This window comes from Rhinolophus sinicus, chromosome 3 (genome assembly GCF_057876585.1).
Source record: "Rhinolophus sinicus isolate RSI-liver-muscle chromosome 3, RSI-T2T, whole genome shotgun sequence".
Lineage (NCBI taxonomy): Eukaryota > Metazoa > Chordata > Mammalia > Chiroptera > Rhinolophidae > Rhinolophus > Rhinolophus sinicus.
In genome coordinates, this window is record NC_142503.1 from 64,336,362 (window position 1) to 64,361,750 (window position 25,389).

The window sequence follows — 25,389 nt, forward strand, 5'->3', positions numbered from 1 at the left end:
ATGATCTTAAATGGGGCTTATATTTGGGGTAAGGCTTATATTACAAGCATCCTGAAAAATCATGCTAGGGCTTATTTTCTGGTTAGGTGTTATTTTGGGGGAAATACGGTGTGTAAATGAGTCAGGTTAGCCGATTATGGTTGAAGCCTCATGGTTTCTTCTTGTCCATTTGTCTCTCACCTCTGCTTCTGTTGGTGCTACTGATGTCTTGAGGCCTGGCTATGATTCCCAGTAGACCCCGGGCTTGGGTAATCCATGCTGTGGTTCTCAGCTACAGAGCTATATTGCCCCTTCTGCAGTTACCTCTCTTTTCTAGTGAGTTCACCAACTGATACCTTCAGCTATTTCCACATGCCTCCTCCCCACCCCCAGACACGTAGAAATTTGTAGATCCCCTACACTCCAGGGGAAAGCCATGGAGAGTCAATGGAGTAGAGAGGATATTCCAATACGATCTTTTAAGCACTTTTCCAATTTTATTCTTCTCCTGGTGTCATGTTGGATATAGTGAGTAGCGTTAACCTCTGGGCTTCTCTGAGAAGCACACGGTCTTTCCAGAATGGGCCAAGAAAAGGGCAGATCAAGACTTTTGTACTGATATCAGCCCAGACTTATGTGAGTACTTCTCCTCCATCCCCTGAGGCTTGGGCCCTGGAGTGGTAGGGAAGCCCTTCTCATTCAGTTTCTCACCCTTCTCTTCTGGGTTCCTCCTAGCCTGGTTACCCAGCACAGAAAGGCTTTCAAAAGGGAAAGGCTCCTATGGCCACCGGACACTATCTCATTTCAGTGTGTGCTCATTGTCTGTTTTCCTCACTAGAATGAAAGCTTGGTGAGGGCAGGGATCTTATCTGTTTCATTTACTTCTGTCTCCCTACCACCTACAGCAGTGGTTGGCACACATTAGGTACTAAATAAATACATATCAAATAAACAGTCAATGAACAATCACTGTACATAGTTTTCCATAGCACTTATTTTGCAAGTTACATATGTGTTAGTGTAAATACTCGATCAATGTCATTAACTCCCACTAAAACTGTTTCTGAAACTTGCCTGACAAAAATGAATTTGAATGCTTGATTTCTGATTTTTTCCTTGAGATTCTGATTCTGTAACTCAAGGGTAGTGATTAGGAGTCTGCATGTTTTATAAGTGCTTCCACCCCCAAGGAGACCACTCCCATTAAGTAATTTTGGAAAACATGGCTCTAGAACATAAGCTCTACAAGACAGGTGCTTTATTTGGTTTTAGTCAGCAGAAAGATCTGGCACATAGTAGGACATCATTACATTTGTGCTGAATAAATGAATGACATATAGAATACATGCTAGCCTCATTTTGACTTGGTATTCTCTTTTCAACTACTGGGCTGAACTTTCCTATAAAGGTTGGATTAACAAAAACCGTCATGTAACTTTCTAGCGTTATTTTATATTTGAAACCTTGTGGGTGGAAATGTAGTTTTATTTTTTTTTACTACCTCATTAACAAGAGACATAGAATATAGCTATCAAGAAATCAGTTGTGTTCTCTTCTAAAGTTGAAATCAAAAAAGCATTAACTAAACCATGACAATTAAACATTATGAATAATTATAAATGAGGCAGTAACTGTACTGCCACCTTTTCAGATATCAGAAACAAAGAAAGTTTCTTTTCTTCAGTTTTGTTCTGAAAGCATTTAGCAGATAAAGAATTAGATGCAATACATAAAAGCTATAATTTCTCTATTATCATTTTGATACTTCTGTACTTAGGATTCAAATATTGCTGTGTTTCTCCGAAAATAAGGTTGAGTGTTATATTAATTTTTGCTCCAAAAGATGCATTAGAGTGTATTTTCAGGGGATGTCTTATTTTTTCATGTACAACCATCTACACTTATTCAAATACAGTCATATCATCTTCTTATGGAACATCGTCATAGTGTAAATGCATCCGTCTGGCTGACGGTCTTATTTTCAGGGTAGGTCTTGTTTTCAGAGAAACACAGTTTGACTATGTGAGCAGGAAGGCAGGCTGGAACTATAGAACTATCATTGGACAGGGGGGCAGAAAACATAGTTCTGAGCCTGACTCACTCAGCTACTAATTGGTTGTATGACCTTTGTCAAATCACATCCCCTCTCTTGGTCTGGTTTGTTTCCTCCAGGGTTGAAAAAAGGTGGGGGTTGAATTAGTTGATTTCTGGGATTTATTACAGCTCTTACATCCTACAGTTTTCATTATTCTTAGGCAAGGCACTGCTCTAGGCATTGGGGCTATCACGGTGAACAAAACAGACAAATGCCTGCCCTTGAGGAACATATATTCTAGCAGGAGGAGACAGAGGCTAAAAAAAAAAGGAAGCTAACATAGGTTGATGATAGATAGGTAGATGGTAGAGAGGTAGCCAATGAGAGATAGATAGATAGATAGATAGATAGATAGATAGATAGATAGATAGATAGATAGACAGACAGACAGATGAGTGCCATGGAGAAAAATAAAGCATGTAATAGAGTGGGGGTAGCAATATTAAATATGGTTGGCACCCAAATCTCCACTTGGATAAAAATCTGTTGGCCTCTGGCAACAAAGATTCAGGGGTCAAGTGCATCGGATAAGGCTGTGGCCAGAAGCAGAAAATAAAGCAGGGGGTACAAATACAAATTCCTGTAAGACCCATAGAAAAGTAGACTAGTCGACTGATATAAATGGAGAATATAGTGGTTACTCATCTCCACCATTATTGACAAGTAAGTTTTGGGTGCAGTGTTGCCAGAAATGTTTCTTCGAGAGAAACTGGAAATCTGAATGTTTATGCAAAAGCCCTGTTGTTGTTGTTGTTGTTGTTGTTGTTTAATGTTTAGTTTTCCAGGGCTGCCATAACAAAATCACACAAACTGGGTGATTAAAAAAACAGAAATTATTCTATGACAGTTCTACAGGCTAGAAATCCAAAATCAAGAAATCAGCAGAGCCATGCTTCCTCTGAGACTCTGGGTAGAATCCTAACTTGCCTCTTCTTAGCTATTGGCCAACAATTCTTGCCAGTGCTTCACTTGCAGCTGCATCGCTTTAATCTGAGCCTCCGTCAACACATGGTGTTCTCCTTTCCTGGGTCTGCGTCCCTTCTTTTCTTCCGATAAGGACACCAGTCATTGAATTAAAGGCCCATCCTACCAGCTGACCTCATCTTTACTAATTACATCTGCAATGGCCTTCTTTCCAAATAAGGTCACATTCTAAGATAATAATAGTTTAGACTTCAGCGTTTCTTTTTCAGGCAGGACACAATTGAACTCATGACAGCTATCAGTTATTAGGAATTTTCTAAAATACTGCATTTGTTAACACTTTACAGGGAAAATAAATAATATATATGGCTCACAGGTTATTGATTTCTGAGCTCTAGGCCAGAGATTAAGGAATCTACCACAGGACTATAAGCTTGATTAGATCAGGGCTGCCTCTCTCTGTTCACCTCTGTGACCCCAGCATGTAGCGCAGTGCATGCCCAAGTAATTGCTGAAATAAGTGAATGAATAAATGTATGTGTGAATGAATGGTGTTATTTTTTTATGTATCCAAATATCTGGAAAGGTATTCTGTTACCAGAGAAGGAATCCAGCCTTACTTGCAGTTGATCAAAGCAATACTCTGTGTTCAATACGTTGTACAGGTTTTTACCCAATTTTGAGCAGAGCTGTATAAAATAGTAACGCCGCTCCTCACCTAGAACTCACCCTCCTCCTTCCTCTGCCTTGGATTTCTCTGTATTGAGACTTGGGCTTGTATCTGAGATGATGCCCAGTCACCCTTTTCTGTTTTTTTGCTCCTTCTTAAATGACAGTCTTTCTTTATCTGTGACAAAAATTATTGCATGTGGTTTGTTCAATATCCAATCTTTCCTTTAAGGGTAGAATGCTAGGGCAGTTTGCCCAGCTGAAAAACAACATTTTTAAGCCTAGGTCACTGACAGGAATAGAGTTAGATGTAAGTGGTAGTCTTGGGGCAGGGCTTCTGAAAGCTCTTTATTTTCTGTCCAACCCTCCTATTTCCTGTCTGAAAGGTGCATGTGATAACTGGAGCCACAGCAGTCGTTTCAGACCATAAAGCAATGTTAACACTTACAGCTACACACTAAGAATGGTGGATTGAAAGAAGAAGCTTGCCTTCCTGCTAATATCTTGGAGCTACGTACTAGCATGGGATAGCTTACTTGCAGATTTCCTTCAGGAACAAACCCCTCAATTTGTTTAAACCATAGTACAGGTAACATTTTTGTTTTCTCTTAGACTCACTCCTGCCCTTTCCAATTCTGCTCTGTATTTCAGGGAATGACATTTCCCAGGCTCCCTTGCCTTCTGCTTTCCAGAAAAAGTCAGCTAATGGGAGCATTGCTTGAATACTGGAAGACAAGAGGAAGGGAAAAGCCAGAGTTTTTCTTCTCCTTTCTTTCTTCTTCAGGACAGACTCTGGCAATGAGTGAGTGACTGTCTTATAAAAGACAGCCTTCTCTCTACAAAGAAACCTCCACCTTCTGTGAATGGACCCAGCCTCTGGATCCAGTATCACCATTTTCTCCTTTCCTCTCTCCATCTGTCAGTGGTAGGGGCTACCTCCAGTTGCTAGTCAACAGGTATCCTCACTGAATCTGGTGTGGCTTCTCACCCCTCTCATCACCTATGCAACACATTCCCGTACAACATGACCTCTTTTTGAAATATGTAGACCTATTTCTGTGTCCTGACTGGACCCTGAATGATACAGTCACTGAATTTTGCAGGAGGGAGGCAATCTTTGTTTCTCCCAGCTGAACACAATGTCTTACTGCTATTTTTCCCTTCAGAATTCATGGAGACAGCAGGGAGAAACCTCCAAGACCTAAAGCATATCAACATCACAGTTAGGCCAGCAGATCCTAGCCATTTATAGCTTCTGCTAGCCAGATTGGAGCCTTTCCTGAATCTTCTGAACCAGTTTAAGGACACAAAACTGAAAGGCCTCTCCTCTTCTCTTTGCTAGCCAGCGCTTGTATATGCCCTTGGCAATCACAACTCTGTCAAAGCCTCACCTTGGATCTAGCGGACCATCCAATATGCACCCTTCTCCTGGACCAAGTGGAGGGTGGGCCCCGCTGATCTCACCACAATCTTCCTATGCTTTCTGCTCCTTTAGAGAGCCCACTCTTAAGAGCATTTGCTAAATGTGTTCAATCAACAATTTGAAATCTTCCTCTGGCACTTGATCCACAAATATCATCAGTTATTGTATTACCTGAGACCTGCTGCTCTAGAGCACAAGCTTCACTGCTATCCTACTTCTTGTATCAGGGTTCCGGAATGTGCGGGCTGGAGGTGGGAGGCCAGGTTTGACAGTGACGCATCGTCCCACCAATTCCAGCCTTCCACTTAATACACTTTCCATCCTCCCTTAGGACTAATACAACCTTCTTTAAATTCTGTATTGGATGACACAAAGGTTAATGGTCCTCATTTCTCCAACATCTCCTGTAGGAACTCTTTTGTGGAATCACACTGATAAGCCTTCACATTAAAACATAGTTCCAGACTTCTTCTGAGACGTTATCCATTTGCTCATCTTACAGCCCCGCAGAGCAAATTCGAGCACTTGATCACATCTGTCGCCTTGAAGTTCCTCTTCATGACAGGTTACGCCAAGTACCCTGACAGCTCAGGGTCGGTCTGTGCATCATTTGTCTGCAGTGGTACAGTGGTCCTGTTTTATTTCATTTGGTGTGGCCAGTTCCTGTACGGTATGTAGTTCAACAATGCCACACCCTCCCTTATTTCTCAGGTATCACCCATTACAAGAATGAACCCAAATTTATTTACAGATGATCGCAAACATGCAATGGGTTCAGAGGATGGATAAAATATTCATTTACTATTCATACGGAATGAACCTCGAGTTTACACTGGAAAGTTCTTTTTCCCTTTGTACTTACTCTCTGCCCTGTCATCAGGACATCGTTGCTCCCCTTGAGATCCAGGCCAGCTTCTGCCTATTTCTAGCCCTCCCCCCCCCCGCCTCAAAAAAGAGATAAATTTTTAAATCCTTCAGTGTGTAGCACTGAAGATAAAGATATGAGATAAATGAAACTATTTGGTTCATACTGATCACTTCTTATAACGTGACATCAGTCTCTGCGTGGTCTAGAAGATGTCCCCTTTCCTTCAAGGGCAAGTATAGGGAAGGTGCTTAGATGGTGGTAACACACTCTATCCTACTACAGAAGAGAATTAGCAATGGAATGATTTTATAGTCATGAAGAAAAACTAATAAAATTAAGTTTTAAAAAAGTATTGGGAAAAATAGAATTGGAATAAACAGAGATAGACAACACCAAAAGATTTCTAAGAACAATCCTTATAATGGAGGGGTCTTTTTCTTCCTTTAATCTTCCTCAATTACACAATTGTTGTTTTATAAATAAATCTTCTTCGACATAGACAGACAGATGAACTTGAAGTATATGCCCAGGTCTATCAATGATGAAACCATGCTAGTGAGCAACACTTCACCTCAGACCCACCAAGTTGCAAAAGAATGATCTTTGAGGAAGGAAACTTCTAGTATGGTTAACATGCATTTCAGGGAGAAAAAAGAATCTTGTGCACCTTCTTTCTACAAAAGCAATTCTTTTTCTTCACATAGAAATTGTAGCAAGGGACATTCATACAAATGCTGTGAACTGAAATGGAAACACCAACGTATTGCTTCTGTTCAAAACACCTCTGCCCAGCTCACTGATCTCCCACTCTCCTAAATAACACCGTGAACCTTCCAGTTATGTGAAAAGAAATAATGAGATTTGTTCTGAATGATTCCTTACATTGTTAACATGTTGTCTTTTCTCTTGCTATGAGGCAAAGAGATAAGCTGACCTGGCATCTTTCAACAAATCCATTCTCATTTTTCAGAATTGGGAGAGTGCAGAGGTCTGCACGCCAATGAGTTTCTTACTGGTGGTTCAGAGGTGTTTTGCAATGGCAGGGTGATTGATGTGCCCCAAAGGACACAGATGCTTTGAAAAATAAATAGAACTCATTCTCACTCACTTCCCCCCAACACAGGTTTCCCTTCTTTGCTGAAAACATTGGGTAACAACAAAATTAGAAGAATGCATATGATTTAAGGCAGTTGGTTAGAGTTCACAACTAGACCAGTTGTTTGACTCTCACATCTAAGCATACTCAACTCCAAAGGACATGCACGGTTACTTCCCATATGCATTTATAATTGGGAAATGCAGCATGATATACCATCCTTACAGTGAACTTGGGTGCTTAGGGGGTAAACATCGAGCTCTGCTTTGTAGAGTCACAAGACGTTCAATCTGGAAGGAGCCACAGAAATGATTTTATTCAGCCCCCCAATAAAGTGAAAAAAATTAGGAAGCCCAGGGCTGTCCTGATTTTAGCACTCAAAGCCCCACGTGCCAGGAAACCCCTCAGTCCTGGATGGTTGGTCATCCTAAGATTAGGTCTAGATTTCAGGTCTTTTGATTACTGACTCAGTGATGTTTGTCCCACACTTTGTTTTTACTGAGATTCTGGTTGTTCTACCATTAAAGACAACTTGAAAATAAGTTTAAGAGCTAATCGCATCATTCCTTATATAGTTAAGGGACAGAATAAAAATTTTGTCTTTTAGCCCCATATATTTTTTAAAGGCTATTCCCATATGAAACCTGCCTAAATATTATTTTACTTCATTCTCTCTTCTGTCTTTCCTTCCCTTTTTATTCCTGGAAGGACGTAGATCTGTGTTGTTATGCGTGGCGCAGACTGATGAATCAAATCAGTAGACATTTCAAATAAACAAACAAAATGAATTTGAGAGGTTATAAGTGTTTGCAAGTGTCACCGTGGAGACCAGAGAATGGATTGTCACCATGGAGACTTGCATAAATGCTGCCTGTAATGATTTTCGTGTGAAATCAGATATAGAGGAGATTTGGGCAGGAGGATATATAAATGGAACTGCCAATTAGTATGTCTGGAGTGAGTTGCGTGAAAAGGTTGGGGGATATTAAATCAAGTTGACAGTGTAAAATGTTTCTGTCCATAAATGTTTCTGTCCATTGCTCCATAAATGAGGAAGAAAGAGCATTTAGAAAAAAACCAAAATTCAGAGGGTGAGAAGGGTGTGTATCATCAGCTACTAAAATGCTACAGGATTGGAGGTGATTTCCATCTACTCTTTCACGCCTTTGTTCATACTGGCTGTCACTGTCATTATAGCAAGTTCTATAGGGTTGTAAGATGATGATAACGACAGCTAGTCTTTGTTAAGTCTTATCACGTTGCAGGGACTGTGATAACCCCTTTATGGTTATGGTTACATTGAATCTATACACTTCTAATGAAGTGAAGATGTTATCTTCATTTTACCAATGAAGAAACTGAGGCACAGAGAAGTTAAGTATCTTATCCAAGATCACACAACTAGGAAATGTGAAGCTAAGATTCATATCAGGCAGTCTGGTGGCAGAGCCCAAGTTCTTAAAAGCTATAATCTGATGAAAAGATGAGGTCCTTGTTTTTGAGGAACTTCAGACCTAAATAAGGAAATACACCTAGAATTGAAGAATAACACTAGGGCAACAATATATATTTCTAGTACCTATACATATTTTAGCTAGTATTTAATTATAGGTTAATATCTACAACACTCTTATTCCTTTACCTCTTTCTCCTCTATAGATACTATATCACTGGGGTTCTCAGTTGCAGAGAACAAAATTCCTATTGGCTAACTAAAAGAGAAAAGAAATATATTGAAAGGTCTCAGTTTGGTCGTGGGATAGGAGGGTCAGAGAGTCATACCTGAAAGCTACAGAGCACCAATTACACCTTATTCCTGTTTCAGTGTATACCCACGCCTCTGCCAATGGACATTTAAATCAAATTTACCTTAAAATGTACATTTAAGCTTTCAGGTGGATTGCCTCAGGGTCGGACTCAGTTGGAATAACAATGGCTTCTCTCTATAAGCTCTAATTCCTCACAAAACACCAGCGGACAACGTCCCATGGCCAAGCTGTTCTAATGGTTACAAAGCTCTGGATAAGAGATTCCTAGTGATCTCAGGAAGCTTTGTGTGGGGCCTACCAACCATCCCTGGGAAGCTTCATCCTACAGCAAGGATCACCAGGATTTATTGTAGTCTTAAAGAATGGCTGTGAATATCAACAATCTTGGATAAAGTATTTTGATTCAAATCTTGTGGAAGATTCCTTTACAAATTATTGCAGTGTTCTTGTGCAGCTTTGCTGTCTCTGAGGGCCAATGATACAATTAAGCGAAACGATATTGATCACTGAAGAGTGATTCATCCTAATTCCTCCTCTTGCTTCCTTGGCTCACCATTTGTTCTGTTTTCCCTCATTGATTTAGTTTTACATGGTTACTTTTTAGGCTATAGACTCCTTGAGGGCAAGTACTTGGTCTATTCTATGACCAAGTGTATTATGTTGCTCAAACACCCTGTCATTTCATCGACCCTTCATCAGATCATCATGACCGCTGAGATTCATGAACCAGGATTTTTCTGTTTGAGCTGGATCACTCAGAAATCAGACCCAGGAAGGAGCTTTCCCCTTGACAAATTTGTGGGTAGTTGTGGGATGCTCACCATGATTCTTTCCCTGAATGTGGGGCTTGTTATAGATTTAAATGTCAGAACAAAGTCTCCAAGGGAAGCCCAGTGATATTGATGCTTTAGCAGATAATGTTCTTTTTTTCTGAACTTCAGATGAAAGCAGTGGCTTATGAGGACCCATCCTTCAGCTGAGTCATAAAGACAGGTTCCTGCCCTCTTACAGTTAAAAATACATGAAGCATTTTCAAAAGGCTGTTGAGAATTGGGCTTGATTACATGCTTTCCCTTTCCTTACTTAAATATTATCTGTATGATTATACTTTAGGAGGTCTTCACTTTGCCAATGAATTGTAATCTGGTGTTTCTGGATAAGCAAGAACAAATGTTGGGCCTGCTTGCCTCTTAGTTAAGCGAAATAATAATATAAGCATAACAGGGAACCAAGCAACAAAACAAAATATAAATGCAGTTAGTTTTACTGTGCTTCACTCCAAAGGTTGGCAAGCTTTGAAAATTGGCACGCCGAGGTTGTCTTCCCACGGTGGCTAAACCAAACTGCTAACATGAGGCTGGAGACGTTTGTCAGCTATTGTTTTTACTGCCCCATGGTAGTTCTCTCAACCAGAGGGAATGTTGGCTCCCAGGCCAAAGGAGAGAAAGAGTAGAAATTGATCCCTGACAATAAAAACAGGTCTGTATCTCATAATTGGCCCAATACAGCTTGCTGGCACCTGTATTAGTACCTCATACCTGGGTTTCAAGCAGCAAGTTCTGTAGCTGACATATTCTCCAAAATGCCATTGCTTTCATTGTTAGAAACTTATGGAAGGACATCAGAATGTTTCCCTCTGTAGTGGCTATGCTATTTAAAGAAATGTAAGGACCTTGGAGAGCTTGCTGTCTATGGATTATTGATGTCACATAACTTGCTTTCCTCTTGTAATTAAAAATTCATGGAGCATTTTCAAATGGCTTTTGAGACACAACTCTAGACCTCCCTCCCCAAGTTGTTCAGCTCCTTGACCCTGGTCTCAGAGAGTCTAACCTGTGCAGAATCCTGTGGAGATTCTAACCTTATCCCTGCCCCCTACACTCACGGAGAAGTTCAGCAAATCCCTTTGGTGTATTTTGTGCGCAGTGCTGACTCCTCCCATCGTAGGGGTCTAACAGGTGGTAAAAGGCAAATATCAGGAAAACCTAGAATTGTCATCCACAATAACAATAACAGCAATAATGATGATGATGATGATGCCACCTCCCTTCTGAAACCTCTCTGAAAAGCAAGGACACTTCTTTCCCATAAGTCCCCAACAATCATCATAAATCTCATTGAACCTAATTAGATTAAAAAAACCACCCTAGGACAAATACCCATGCAAGGAGGCGGGACTATGCTGATTAGCTTAGAGCTGAGCCAGGTGCCCCATGTCTAAAGTTAGAGGGAGTTGGAGCCAAAGCTTCACCCAAAGTATAAAGGTCTGGTAGGGGTGGGTGTGCAAACCCAAACAAGAATAGGGTCATTTCCGAGAAGAGGATGAATGATGGGAAGATAGCTGCAGTGGCCACAACAACTGACCATAGTTATTTGTTTAACACTCATTTTATATCGTCACAGTTTTAAGAACTTTTTCATTTGATCCCTGCAAAAAATCCGCAGAGAGGTTTCAGTTTTAGGCACCTTTTCAGAGGAGAAAATTAAGACTCAGAGAGGCTTAAGTAACTTGATAAAGTGACAGAACCAGGAAGTAGCTGAGTTGGTATTCAAATCTGGGTAGTGTGACGTCAAAGCTACAATGTATTCAGTCTCCTCCTAAGGAAGCATTTCTGAGTTTATCCAGAGCACACGGAGGGAGGCAGGTGTTGTCCTGTGCTTAGGAGACCAGAAGCTATAGAGCCAGATCCAATTAATTAACACAACTTCCTTCCCACCTGTGGTTCTGTCAATAGTCACCTCTGCAGGCAACCAGTGACCCCCTTGGGGTGGGGCCCTCCTACTTTATTTTTCACCTCCTCAGAGAGAACCAGAAGGCCTTACAAGGTGAACATGATTTCCTGTGCACAACAGCCCCACAGGATAGGAGCAGCCTGCAGGAGAGGAGGGCAAATGCTTCAAGTGTCTTTCAGGATGAGAGGGACAGAACAGATGCTGACCCCTAGCAGTCGGTTTCCCTTGGACGTGATAAGACAAGCTCTTGTCACTACACAGAGATAGCTCTTATTATGACAGCAAATGTGTACTTTGATTCAAAACAGGCTAAGATGATAATTTCTAAGCATTTTGCCATTAAAACCAAGAATGACAGCATATGTGATATTCTTTCCCTGTGATGGCTCATGCCATTTGTAAGGTTAGCCCAGGTGATTCTTTCTGGTACCAAGAGATCATAGAAGGCTCTTGGGGTGATGATTAGACCGGGCACAGTATCACATCCAGAGTCATTACTAACAGCTTATTCTGTCCATTTTCAGGGCTTAGTTCTTGGCCCAACCAGTTTTGTGTTTCTGTGTTTTTCCCTGAAGAAATGGTTGTTGGGAATCAAGCCAAGAATCTGTAGCAGGACAATTGATATATACCCAATGAATACAGCTCTTCCTGACAGTGAGATCCTCTAGGTTCTTCTCATCTAGTTCGTGACATTCTCTCTGGCAGGTTTACTGGAGTGAAATATAGAGAGCTGTCTGGGTTTAGCAGGCAAGTCTTGCCTCTTTATTGTGCCTGTGTTCTCAGGTGCTGTCATGATTCATAATTCATTCCGAACCGAACATTCGTGGCCCTTATCAAACAAACCATTTTTAATTTCATAAAGTTGGGTCAAGTAAGGATAAAAGGAAAAGACTGAGAGAAAATTTATTTGGAGTTATAACCCTATACATGGTTAAAGAGTCCTCCCGGAAATTATATATACCCACTAAAAGGCACCCATATTGTTTTCTGGACTAAACCCTGTTCATAAGTATTATAGTCATGTTTTAATGGAGCCATGTTTTCAAGTTTGAATTAAATTTAAAAAATTTAAAAAGCAGTAAGATGAGCTGTTATCATTTTTTGAGGTCCTTTAAGGCAGTTTTCAGATAATTATAAGTAAGAAACCTTTTTGAGATTTCAGTTTTCATTTTAAACCCTATCTTGCACATATTGGTTAAGTTTCTCCTATTTGTCAAGCATTATGTTAGTATTGGAAAAGCAGAGGTGAATACAACAGCACAGTGTCTACCTGCAGTGGGCCTCACCACCTAATAAGAAAGAGAAAAAAAAATAGATGTAATAATTTCAAATTTGAAAAGTTCTATGAGGATAGATAATAGAGTGCCAAGAGACAGAATGACAATGTGGGAAGGAGGGAGCGACTTCTGTAGGGAAATTAAGAAAGGCTTCCCTCAGGAGACGTCTAAGGATAAGAAGAAAACCGTACTCCAGGAAGAGGAAACAGGATGTGAAAGGCCCTGCCGAGGGAAGGAGCCCTTAACTGATGTAGAGACACCCGAACAGGGGAAAGAGGTTGAAGAGGGGGGATACTGGAAACCATCATTTAAAGTATCTGAAACATTGGAGATTTCAAGTAGGCAATTGGATAAAGAGACGAGAGTCCTGAAATAAGGTCAGGGAGGGAGAGACAAAGTAGGGAACTATCAGCATATAGAGAAACTTTTAAAAATAATCCAGTGGATAAGATTATCTAAGAAGAGAGTGTAGAGCAAAGAGAAACAACTAACATTGAGCTGACAGGACAGGAGAAGGAACCAGCAAGAGTCAGTGTAGGAGGAAGAAAACTGGGAGAATGAATATCATGGCAGCCGAAAGCAAAGGGAGGGTTACTGGCTAAAGATGGTAGAACGATGAGCGTATGCCCCTCCCTTTTCTATACCAAGACCCTAGTGATGGTAACAAATACGTTTTTTTAAGAAGACATCAATAAACCTACAACAACAGAGACACCAGGAGGAGCCACCAGTCACTTTATTTCAATTATTTTATTGATTTCTTGAGTATCAAACAAATGGAGGAGTGACTGAGTTTGCCAGAAGAACCCACAGCTCAGAGAACACGTAGGAGAGAAAGATTAAGGGGAGACCCAATCTGCCCTGCAGAACCCGGGAGCAGCCCAGGGTATGCCAGGTATGACAGAGAGTAGAAATGAGACTAGGGGCTGATCACAGAGTAATTGATTGAAAGGAAGTATATGTAACTCTTGATATTCTACCATACTTACCTCTGCATTCTGAATCTCTGGCAAAAAAAAAAAAAGAAAAAATCCTCTGTAGAAATTGAAGGTCCACACTCTTTGGCTTCTAGAAATTACCTAGGATAAATAATGTCTGCCTTCCTAACAAGCACCTTAATGTAAAATCTTGAGCTGACAAAGCCTGCTCCTATACCCAGAGCTCCCAATTAACTTTTTATTGCTTTACTCTTAAATATGAATAGACAAAGATTACTAGATTTTTTTAAAGAAAGTCTCCACCATGAAAGAAAGTGATCAAGATGAATCAACAAGTGAAAATGACATTGGAGGAAGTGAAAATTTAATATATGGAATAGAAAAAAACTTGACTTCTCATCAGAGAGACTTGATGAAATATTGCATCATAACACAAGAAAAAGATGCTATGTTCAGGGGCAGCCAGATGGCTCAGTTGGTTAGAGCGCGAGCTCTCAACAACAAGGTTGCCAGTGCAATTCCCTCATGGGATGGTGGGCTGAACCCCCTGAAACTAAATGTTGAAAACAGCAACTGGACTTGCAGCTGAGCTGCTCTCTCCCCAACTAGATTGAAGAACAATGACTTGGAGCTGATGGGCCCTGGAGAAACACACTGTTCTCCAATATTCCCCAATAAAAAAACTAATAATAACAAATTCAGTAGAAAGATTACAAATCAAAATGGAAAAATTACTCAGAAAATAGAAAAGTCAAGGAGATAGAAAATATTACTTAACTATAAAATTATAAATCTAGGAAAAAACTAAAGAATATATTCAGATGTACCAAAAACTGGCTATGGAAGTTACAGAAAGAAAACAAATGATAGAGAATAATTATCAAAGAAATAATGCAAGGATATCTCAAACAACTAAGAGACATTACTACAGATTTAAAAGGTCTAATAAGGGCTTATCATGATAAATGAACAAAAAATAAAGACCCACATGTTGGTACATCTTGTTGAAATTTAGACACACCAAGTATTTAACATGATCTGAAATGAGGGTGTGAAGAATACTACTTATAAAGAAACAAGAATCACCTTCTTGTCAGACTTTGCAATAGCAGCACAAGAGCTAGAAGGTAATGGAGCCACGTGAAGTTCTGAGGGAAAATTATTTTCAAACTATAATTCCATATTCGCTAAATCATCGTGTGTGAAGATAGAATGAAGACACTTTATATATGTAAAGACTCAGAAAACTTACCTCCCATATAACTTGCTTCGTGTTGCAATAAAACCAGGCAGTAAGCAACAACAAAAAGTTGACATGGGATCCAGAAAACAGTAGCTCTAACCCACAGATAGGAAGGGAAGTCTCAGGATTATAGCAGAGAGAACGTTAGAAGGTCCTCACAGAAACATCTCCAGGACAAGCCTAGATGAATGGTTCTAAAACTGGGCTCCAAGGATCCCTGAAGAACCTTTGCAGGGAGTCAGTGAGATCAAAACTCTTTTCAGAATAATACTAAGACATAATATACCATTTTCATGCCTTTGGCATTTATACTGATGGTGCATAAGCAATGGTGGTAAAATTGCTGCTGCTTTAGCATAAATCAGTGGGGTGACACTAGTCAGTTCTAGCAGGCACTGAATTCGTCTCTGTCATGCACTCCGGTAAAAAAACAAAATGCCACTTTTCATTTAAGAATGTCATCGATGAAGCAGTAATAGTTACTAATTGTATTATTCGTGACCCCTGAGTCCATGTCTTTTCAAAATTCTGTGTATCAAAACAAGAGTGCATAATTCAGTCTACCCCAGTATGAGGGTATTCTTGGGGATCAGCACTTGTGCGACTCTTTGAGTTGTGAACTGAATCAGATGCTTTTGCCATGGAACACCATTTTTACCTGACTGAACAACTAACAGGCAAACTGGTTATTCACACTTGGAGTTTGGGCAGATATTTCCTAAAATGAATGAAATGAGCCTGATACTTCAAAGAAAAAACTGACAGTATTTATTGCCACTGATAAAACATAAAGTTTCAAGCAGAAAGGAGAATTTTGGAAAACTTATATTCATTACTATGAACCTGACAGATTCCTCATACTTAACGATTTTTCTGATACGATCAATGGTGATATTAACAGACGTGATCTTTTAATATAAAATAAAATGTGTCAACATTTGGAAGATCTGCATAACTCATTGAATCAACATTTTCTAAGTAACCAATGTATGATGTTATAATATCATACATGAGCAAAAGAGCTTTTCAAAGCAAGAGATAGATCAACAGATTTTAATGTAACAGAGTGTGAAGGCTGCAATGATATGTCAGATTCCACATTGCAATTCACCTATAAGAAAGTGCTATTTGTCCTGTTTCGGTGAAGCATAAGACAATATTCGCAATAGGAATCATTAGCTCTTCACTGAACAGTATTTGCAAAGTCACAATAATGTTAAGCACTGTTGATTTTCAATTTTTAGAATCAACCTATTGGCCAAATTATTGTTACAAAACAGATGGTAAATAGTATCAACCTTGTCAATTCAATAGAGCAAGTGCAGAAGGCAGAGAGGGGGATGTTGACTTGGAAAGAAGAGATAAAGAATAGGGCAGGAGCGCTGATTCCTTCGCTTTACAAAAAAATCAAAGATACCTATAGTTGATGGAATAAGAATCGGAAAGTGTTGGTACTTTACCAACTGTTACAAGGAAACAACAATTAACAAAGCAAATGTAATATTATTGAGAGCATGGGGAACTGAGGAATGAGAATTATGCAAGGGAACTAAATCCTCAGTTATTATCACAGAAGCAAGAGATAATGTCAAAAAATCAGGAAATTTAAAAATGCTGTTTAGAAATATGGAGCTAACTATCAGAAGAAACACCTTATAAAAATGAGAAATTATTGCTTCTGGTTAGCAGCACAAGGCATGGAACACAGAGGCACGAGTTAGATAAAATACAGGGCCCCCAGTTAAATTTGAATTTTAGATGAACAATGAAGACTTTGTTAGTGTAACGATGCCCATGCATTATTGAGAACATACTAATACAGAAAAGTGTTTGTTGTTTATCTGAAATTCAAATTTAACTGGGTGTCCTATATTTTTCTTTGTTAAATCTGACAACTGCATGGACTGGTTCTCTAAAAAATGATGGCCCTTTTGTACATTTACTTATTTTAACCATATATTAAATATTTAAGCTTAATTTTTTAAAGGAGGAGGAGGAGAGTGAGCTAACAGTATCTAATGCCAGAGAGAGGTTGAATAAACGAGGTTATAGACGTGTCTATTGGATTTGGCCACATGGAGAGCAAGAACAGTTTTAGAGGCGTGATGGGGCTGTAAACCAGACTGTAGTGGGTTAACAGTGAGTACACGATGAGGAAGGAGAGGTAATTATCAAAGGGGAAAAGAAGAAAGTAAGGCACAGGTATGAGATTTGAAGAAAATCCATTGGAGTGATTATACATGTTTCCTTCGATATAGCCATCACATATCTCAAAGCAATCTTTTTTTTTTTTGAGTTGTCATATCAAATCTGTGCAACATTACGAACGATATGAAATCCTAACAATAATTTGGGATAATGCCACAGGAATAGCTAGATAAGTAAGGGTTTGACCTTTTGGTGGAAGGATGTTTATAACAATAGTAGCATTCTTTGTGGAAAGGAAGAAGTGAGTAAAAATATAGTGATTTGTCATGTATATAAATTAGATATGGAGCTGCGAAGGTTATTTACAATCCCATTTGCCTTGATGAAAGTTATTAAAGCAACATATTTTCTTCCATGAGAACATGGAAGTCTAACTCTCATGCAATTTAAATCTACCCAGTGCTCAAATTGAGCACATAGTATATGTAAGATCTTAGGGAAATACAGCTATGACGAAGAAGATGGAGCCTGTTTCCAAGAAAGAGAAGCTTTCAATATAGTGGTGCGTCAACTCAAACTTCCCTCGACTAATGACTGACTTGTTGGCTTCATGTCAGATTGCAGCCTACCCCTACTGATCTCTGTTGTATACTCCCTTCACCTGAATCAGCCACTGTGCTTCACTTCCCCCAAAGCTCCTCTCAGAACTGGATTTGAACTGGCTTCTTTAGCAAAAGATAGAACACCAACCTGCCTCTTTTCAGCAGATTTTATAAAAATGTCTGAACACATTTTTCTCCAGTTGAAACAATATGCAAACCATCCTGTCCCCATTTAAGCTTTCCAAGTACTCTCTGTTCCCCTTCAATTGTGTTATGATTTTTAAAAGCCAACTAATTTGGTATTACTAGAGTCACATATGTGTATGATGAGCCATTGATAGCTTTGAGATGAGAACTAAAATACTTCAGTTATTATAATTCTGTGAGCAACACAGGAAGAGTAAAAAAAAAAAAAAAAAAATTCCTAATCTTTTCAACTCTCATGGCGAATGACTCATCATTTCCTCTCCAAAGAGGGTAACCTCATCTCATTTCTCCTTCCTCTGAGCTACCTATAGACTCTGCCATCTTGGAAGCAGCAGGAAAATAAAAGACAAGCAGCGGACGGTAGATGACTTTCTCTTCTTTTCTTTGGAGGCGCCCCTTTCAGGAGTAATCAGATTGTCACTGAATCCCTTGGGCCATGCTTCTTTCTCTCTGAGGCCAATCTCAGCACCCTTCCTCCATCAAAACTCTAGGTGTCCAACATATATGTTTGCTAATGTTTTTGAGAGGAGGAAGAAATTAATTTGCACATCATGTAGCAAAAGCTTCTTTCACAGCCACACTGATCATCTCAGCTCTTCCCCTAAAATAGCTTCCTATAGCAGCTTCCCCTCTTCCAGCCCCATCTCCCACTTGACTTCTTTCTTCTCAGCCCCTCTAGCAAGCGGGCTCTCTTGGTTCTCCCCCTCAGCCATCTGAAAACCCCATCCATGTTAAGTAACCTACACACAAAGCAAACACTGATTAAACAACAGTCCACAAAAGAAAAATGCTTCATTAAACAAACCAGGGTCACCTGGTGTCCTTCAAGCCTCACAGTGAGTAGCTTCTTTTCAATCACAGAGGTTCTCAAGACCCATGTCAGGTTCTAGGCATGAACTCTTTAAAGAGATGCAATTACCAGTTAATGTGAAGCATTTAGAAAAGTAGGTCAGTAAATGGTAGTGATACAGATATGAAACTATATAAAGATATATAGATGTGATCCTTATATCATGACTATTTATAGAAGGATATTCCTCTTCCAGATTCATCTGTTAGAAAAGATAATGGTTGAAGGTCTTTTGGAAACCTATTTGCTTTAGAAATCATTTAGAAACATGTTGATTAAGAATCACAAACGCTGGGCCAGCAAAGTATATGCTAAAAAGCATTGGAAAATATTACAAAACGTTGGAATCTCTCATGATTTATTAATTGATAATATACTTGGAATCAGTGGGAAAACTAACTAGAAAATGGTCCGAGATCAATCTTGACTTAAATTCTTGCAACACTTGTCTTTTAAAATCAAAAGAAACAAAAAATGTGATATTGAAATACTGCCTCATCAGTCATACAGAAGACTTCCCATGCTTCACGCATCTATATGGTCTTCTGGTCAGAAATGGAATGAACTTTGGGATTCTGTCTCCGTTTCACACTGTTGGGTAGAAATATCAGATTACTGCACTCTGGCAGTTTAGAGCTTAAATTTTTTTTTTTTCTTTCAGTAAGTGAAGATTAAAAAAATCGATATTAAGTGACTCATACAGGCACTGTTTTTAATGGTTCTGCTGCTGTCATGTCGCCCTAAGAGGAAGCTCTTCATATTTGGTCAATATGGTGACACCACATCATTCTGAATTTTATATGAAAAAGACCACGGAATTTCACTCTAATGATCCTGCTATGATGATCCCATCAGCCACTAGCAGTGGCAGTTAAAGTATATGCAGACTTCGTTCTCTCTTATTTGTATATTCTCATAAAATCTGTATGAAAACAATCACAGCAAATGTCAAAATATCACCCTCTTTTGAAATTCGTCAGGACTGACTCATGGTGTCAAAACCAAGTAACATCGAATGGCTGAGAAAACCAGCCAAATGTGAGAGTCAAAGTCTTAGGATAACAAATGTAAGCCTCTTTGCATGGACAGTCAATCCTTATATAACGCCCACTGTTTGAAAGTGCAAAACTGGGATGTGACAGCTTGTATTCTGTTATTAGGTTTTTAAATGTCTAAAATTGTATACATTATTGATTATTTGATCCCTTTATCATTATGAAATGATGTTCTTTATCCTGAATAACATTCTTTGCTCTGAAATCTATGTTGATATTCATATAGCCGTTCCAGCTTTCTTTTGATTAGTGTTAATATATCATTTTCTATCCTTTTACTTTTAACCTGCTTATGTCTTTGTGCTAAAAGTTTGGTCTTCCTTTTTTTATACAAGCTACAATCTCTGCCTTTAATTGGTGTACTTACACCATTTACATTTAATGTTAACATTGACATCTTTGGGTTTAAATCTACCATATTGTTTTCTATTTATAGATACACATATCTATAAATCTATATGTAATCATCTGTATCTATATTAAATTAAATATGAGTTCTTACTGATGTCTCCAACTCTGTCCATTACCACATGTGTCATTCTAGACTCCTCCCCTTGCCAATCTGTATTTTTCTACTCCAACAGTGTATAGCCTGGATCCCGCCATTTGCCATCTGTTTACTTAGTTTTTAATTCCAGTATACACATATAGCAATATCAAAATTGTTAATCCATACCCTAACGGAAAAAAACTTTATCAACTAGTCAGTACTTATGCGCAGTTCTTTTTGCATTTAGACTTTCAAACTCCATTCACTTCCAAAGTTACTTAGGTCAGCACCTTTTCTTTTACTTTCACTGAGGTTGTTTCTTACATGTGTAATACACTTAGATTCTCTTGTCACAGTCTGTATTCTTTCTGGGAACCCCTGACCTCCTAAATGATTTTTTTCATGTGTGTAGATTAAGATTTGCTCCTTGTGTTGTAAAATTATAGGTTTTAACAAACATTTAATGCCATTTACCCACCATTACAGCATCATAAAGAAGAGTTGCACTGCCCTAAAAATCCTGTGTTTCAACTAGTTATCCTTCTCTCTACCTCCAAACCCCTGGCAACCAGTGATTTTATTGATTGACTGATTGATTTACTGCCCGTATAGTTCTGCCTTTTCCAGAATGTCACATAATTAGAATCATACAGTATATAACCCTCTCAGAATAGTTTCTTTTATGTATCCATATCATTGAAGGTGCTTCTATATCTTTCCATGGTTTGACAGATGATTTCTGAATTATACTGCTGAATAATATTCCCTTGTTTGGATGTACCAGTTTATCCATACATCTATTGAAGGGCATCTTGGTTGCTTATAGTTTTGGGCAATTATGAATACATTTGTTAAAAACATTCATGTGTGGACATGCTTTAAACTCAACCTAGGAGTCTAATTGCTGGATAATGTGTTTAATTTTTTAAAGAAACTGCCAAACTGTCTTTCAAAGTGGGCTGCATTTTGCATTCCCGTTGTCAACAGTGAATGGGAGTTCTTATTGCTCTATATCATCACCAGCATTTGATATTGTCAGTTTTCAGATTTTAATCATGCTATTAGGTTGGTGCAAAAGTCATCACGGTTTTTGAAATTTTTTTTTTTACCTTTTAAACCGCAATGACTTTTGCACCCACCTGATAATAGGTGTATAGTGGTACCTAATGGCTGTTCTAACTTGCCACTCCCTAATGACAAATGACGTTGAGTATCTTTCTGTATGTTTACTTGCCAACGTATGTTTACATCCCAGACAGTAGCAGTGTTAGTCAGGTCAGCCTGAATAAGAGGAAGTCCATATTTTTAAGCTCATAGCCTCTGTGCGTGCCACCACGCCACGTATCGCATAGGCCAAGTAAGCAAGCACGGACGTGGCTGAGGAATGAGGCTGACTGACAAGCAGAGTGTGTCATTTTCTTCACCTGATTATTACAATCCTCCTCTGAAGTGAATGCCCTTTGACAACTATTTACTTGGGGCACCAATATCTTCACTACTTGTGCACATTCGTTATGTTCCAGCCACATATCTTTTCTCCAGGCTTCTTTGTTACCAATCTCCTAATCTTTTTCCTTCCAGGTTGCTGACAGTTCAGCCAAACAGTTAGCCACTGCCTATGACTACATCCATTTTCCTGGCCATTTCTAACTATTGACAAAATGGACTACTAAGTGTACCACGTACAGTTCTGTCTACTACTTCCGATTTTCCTTCACTACGGTCCTTCAAGATTGTCTCTGAGGGTGTCTGTAGGACTTACTGCAGCTGTCTACTTTCAGGTCATACCAACAGAAGGTGCAGACTCATCTCTAAACCAGGATGTTTTTCTTCTTCAGATAGTTGGTCGTTAGGAACAGTCTAGGTGACCAAAGTCATGAATGGAGGGAGAGGAGACGATGCAACAATCGCCAATGTTAAAGGTTTCTGAGCTACCTGGCCAGCTTACTTGGATCATTCTGAGTTTGGTCTCTCACATTCCATTTCCACTTGATATATTGCCTCTGTGCACACTCAACCTTATGACTAGGTAGGTCAGAAACACATAGTTCATGGTGGAAAGCTCAGGCCATATGGTCAGGGATTCAGTCTCATTTAGTAGAAAGCTAGAAACTATTATCGGAGTGGAAATAGTTATCTGATAATATTTGCTCCAAAAACCTAGAGGTCTTCACTATAATTATCCTGCTAGTACTTGCCAGAAGGCCCATATTGCGTCTCTCTCTGCCACATATATTATGAGCGTTAGTGGATCTGATGGATCATACGGTTCAGGTAGCAGAGCAGAATAGCTTCTCTTATTCTGATCCCATCTTGACACTGGAAGCCTTATATGTGACTCTAGATGGATCAAAGGAGCACACTCAAATGTGGCAAGTATTGCCTCCCAAATCCAAAAGGCCCATCAGACATCACACCTCTCTTTTGTAGCAAGAGTATAAGGTGCAGCAATTAATCTTTCATCTTGAAGTAGATATCCTAATACTTCCAAGACGAGTGAACTCTCAGAAATTTCACTGAAGTAATGGGCTTCTGAATTGTTGTGAGGTTCATTTCCCACTCTCTAGTTCTCATGTCTTTCTAAGTCATCTGAAGTGCTTACTATTTCCTGCTTATCAGACCCATTTAGCATGATGACACCAATGTACTGGAACAGAGTGTTTTGTGGGATGTCAGAATAATCAAGATCGCTACAGACTTATTATAGCAAAGAGCTGGAGAACTGACATAGCCCTAAGGCAAGGCTACGAAAGGGAACCATGCCATACCAAGTAAAAGCAAACTGCTCCAGGTGATACTTGCAAATTTCTATGGAGTAAAAGGCATTTACTAGGTTGAAGCTGGAAACCACAGTCCAGGAACCATACTGATTTGATATAGGGAAGACATTGCATCTGGCATGGCAACTGCAATCGGAGTCACTCCATGATTAAGTTTAGAGTCCATAGTCATTCTCCAAAATCCATCTGATTTCTGCACAAGTGAAATGGGTGAGTCGCATGGGGTTATTATAGATAACTACCCCTACTCCTTTCATGTCTCTGATGATGTGAATCTCAGCAGTTTCCCCAAGGATACCATATTGTTTTTGGCTTACTATCTTGGTAGGAAGTAAAAGGCAGTTCCAGGGTCTGAGATATAATGTAGGGATTCTACAAGTTGCTAACTGCATGTATGTCTATTCCAATTATATATTTAAGAACTGGGGAAATAAACACAAGGTGGGTCCTTGGACCAAATTGGTCAATTGTTAGTCAGACTTAAGACTCCACCTATTACCTATAACCATAGCCCCCACTTTGATTTATGGATTACAACTGCATTTGGTGACCCCAGGAATTAGTCAATTCAGTGCCGATGTGTAGTAATTCCCCAAAGATCTAGGTATTTCCTTCTATCGAATGTACAATCTCTCTAAGTCCTTTGGGGGAATACTTGGAGAAAGTTTTACATTATGTACTTCCAATCCTCAACATGACAAGATACCCAGACCCCCCTCCAGTCAAGGAATTTGGGGTGTGTGAATTAACTTAAGTCTGGAAACTGAGTGAGAGGCTACGATCTTCTATTGTGGTTGCTCAAGTAAGATTTTTGACAACCATAGCTAGAATTTTTTATGTTATATTGATCTACCAATACTCTAGTAGATTGTCTAGAGCACTAGGGACACTGACCAATTAGCTACCTCCAAAGATCCTGAGGGACAAGGCATTCTGGTTGCAGAACTTCTCTGTTGTCCTTTGTGGTAGATGCAGCTCCCTTGTCTTTGTGGGTTAAGTGCTGCCACTGGCCTCTGCTACTCTGGGTTTTCATCATCCCCATTGAAATTAGGGAACACATTTCAGTGGCAGTATCCTCTATGATCACACCCTGTCCACAAAGCTGAACAACCATAGAGTTTTCAAGGATGCAGGTACTCCCCTTTCTAATTTATTTTTCAATGGCTCAGTCAAGGGATGTGGGAATCCTGCTCCTGAGTAGGATTGCCAGATTTGGCAAAAACAGAACAAACAAAAGATGTCCAGTTAAATTTGAATTTCAGGTCAACAAAAACAAAATAATTAGTATAAATTTAACATACGTATGTTCCTGCTCTGGCCCTGCATTTTCCCCAGGCCAGAGGTAGTTCACAGCTGGCAGGCAGAGTCTGGTGGGCATGGCAGGGAACTGAGAATCAGGACTGGTAGGCAGAAACTCCTCTACTGGACTATCAGCAGGCTGAATCTGGTAGGCAGGAGACAGGCAAAGGAAATCATGCCACCAGGACGCTAGCAGGTTAAGAACGGTGGACAGGGAGCCACAGACCAGGCCAGGCAAGCTTGAAGGTAAACATCACTGGGTGACCTGCATGATAATTAATAGCTGCTGCTATAAAACCAAGAACATTACAAGAAACCAAAAGAGACGCTCTTTCCTCCTGCAGTGATTCTTGAACACCCTCTACTGACAAGGGAGAAACACTTCCGGGAGCCAGCTTCCCTCTCACTGTCAGGGCAATGAAGGATGGCTGTCTTGAATAACAGACAGCTACAAAAGATTAAATTTTGTGCTACTAGCACATGAATATACACACAAGTCAATGGAACAGACCCAAAACACAAAAACAGACACAAAAGCATTTCGGCACTTGGCATATGAAAAATTAGGCATTTCCAATAAGTGGGAGGAAATTGATTTTTCAAAAGTTGGTGTTGAAAAAAACAGAAGGGGCATGTGCAAAAATAAATTGAGCTAGATCCTTACTTTAATTTCTATACCAAAATCTAAGTGGATCACAATTTACATGTTTTAAAAATGAAAATATGAAAACATGTGGAAATGATATATATGTAAAATATCAGAGTGGAAAAAATCTTCTTAAATATAATAGAAAACTTAGAAGTCATTAACAAAAATTTTTCTACATGCACAAAAAAACTATAGGGCAAAATATGGAAAGTCAAAAGAGAAATGACAACTGATAAAAATGTTTGTAACATATTACAGACAAATCAGTAAGAAAGAGATGAATAAATTATTTGCA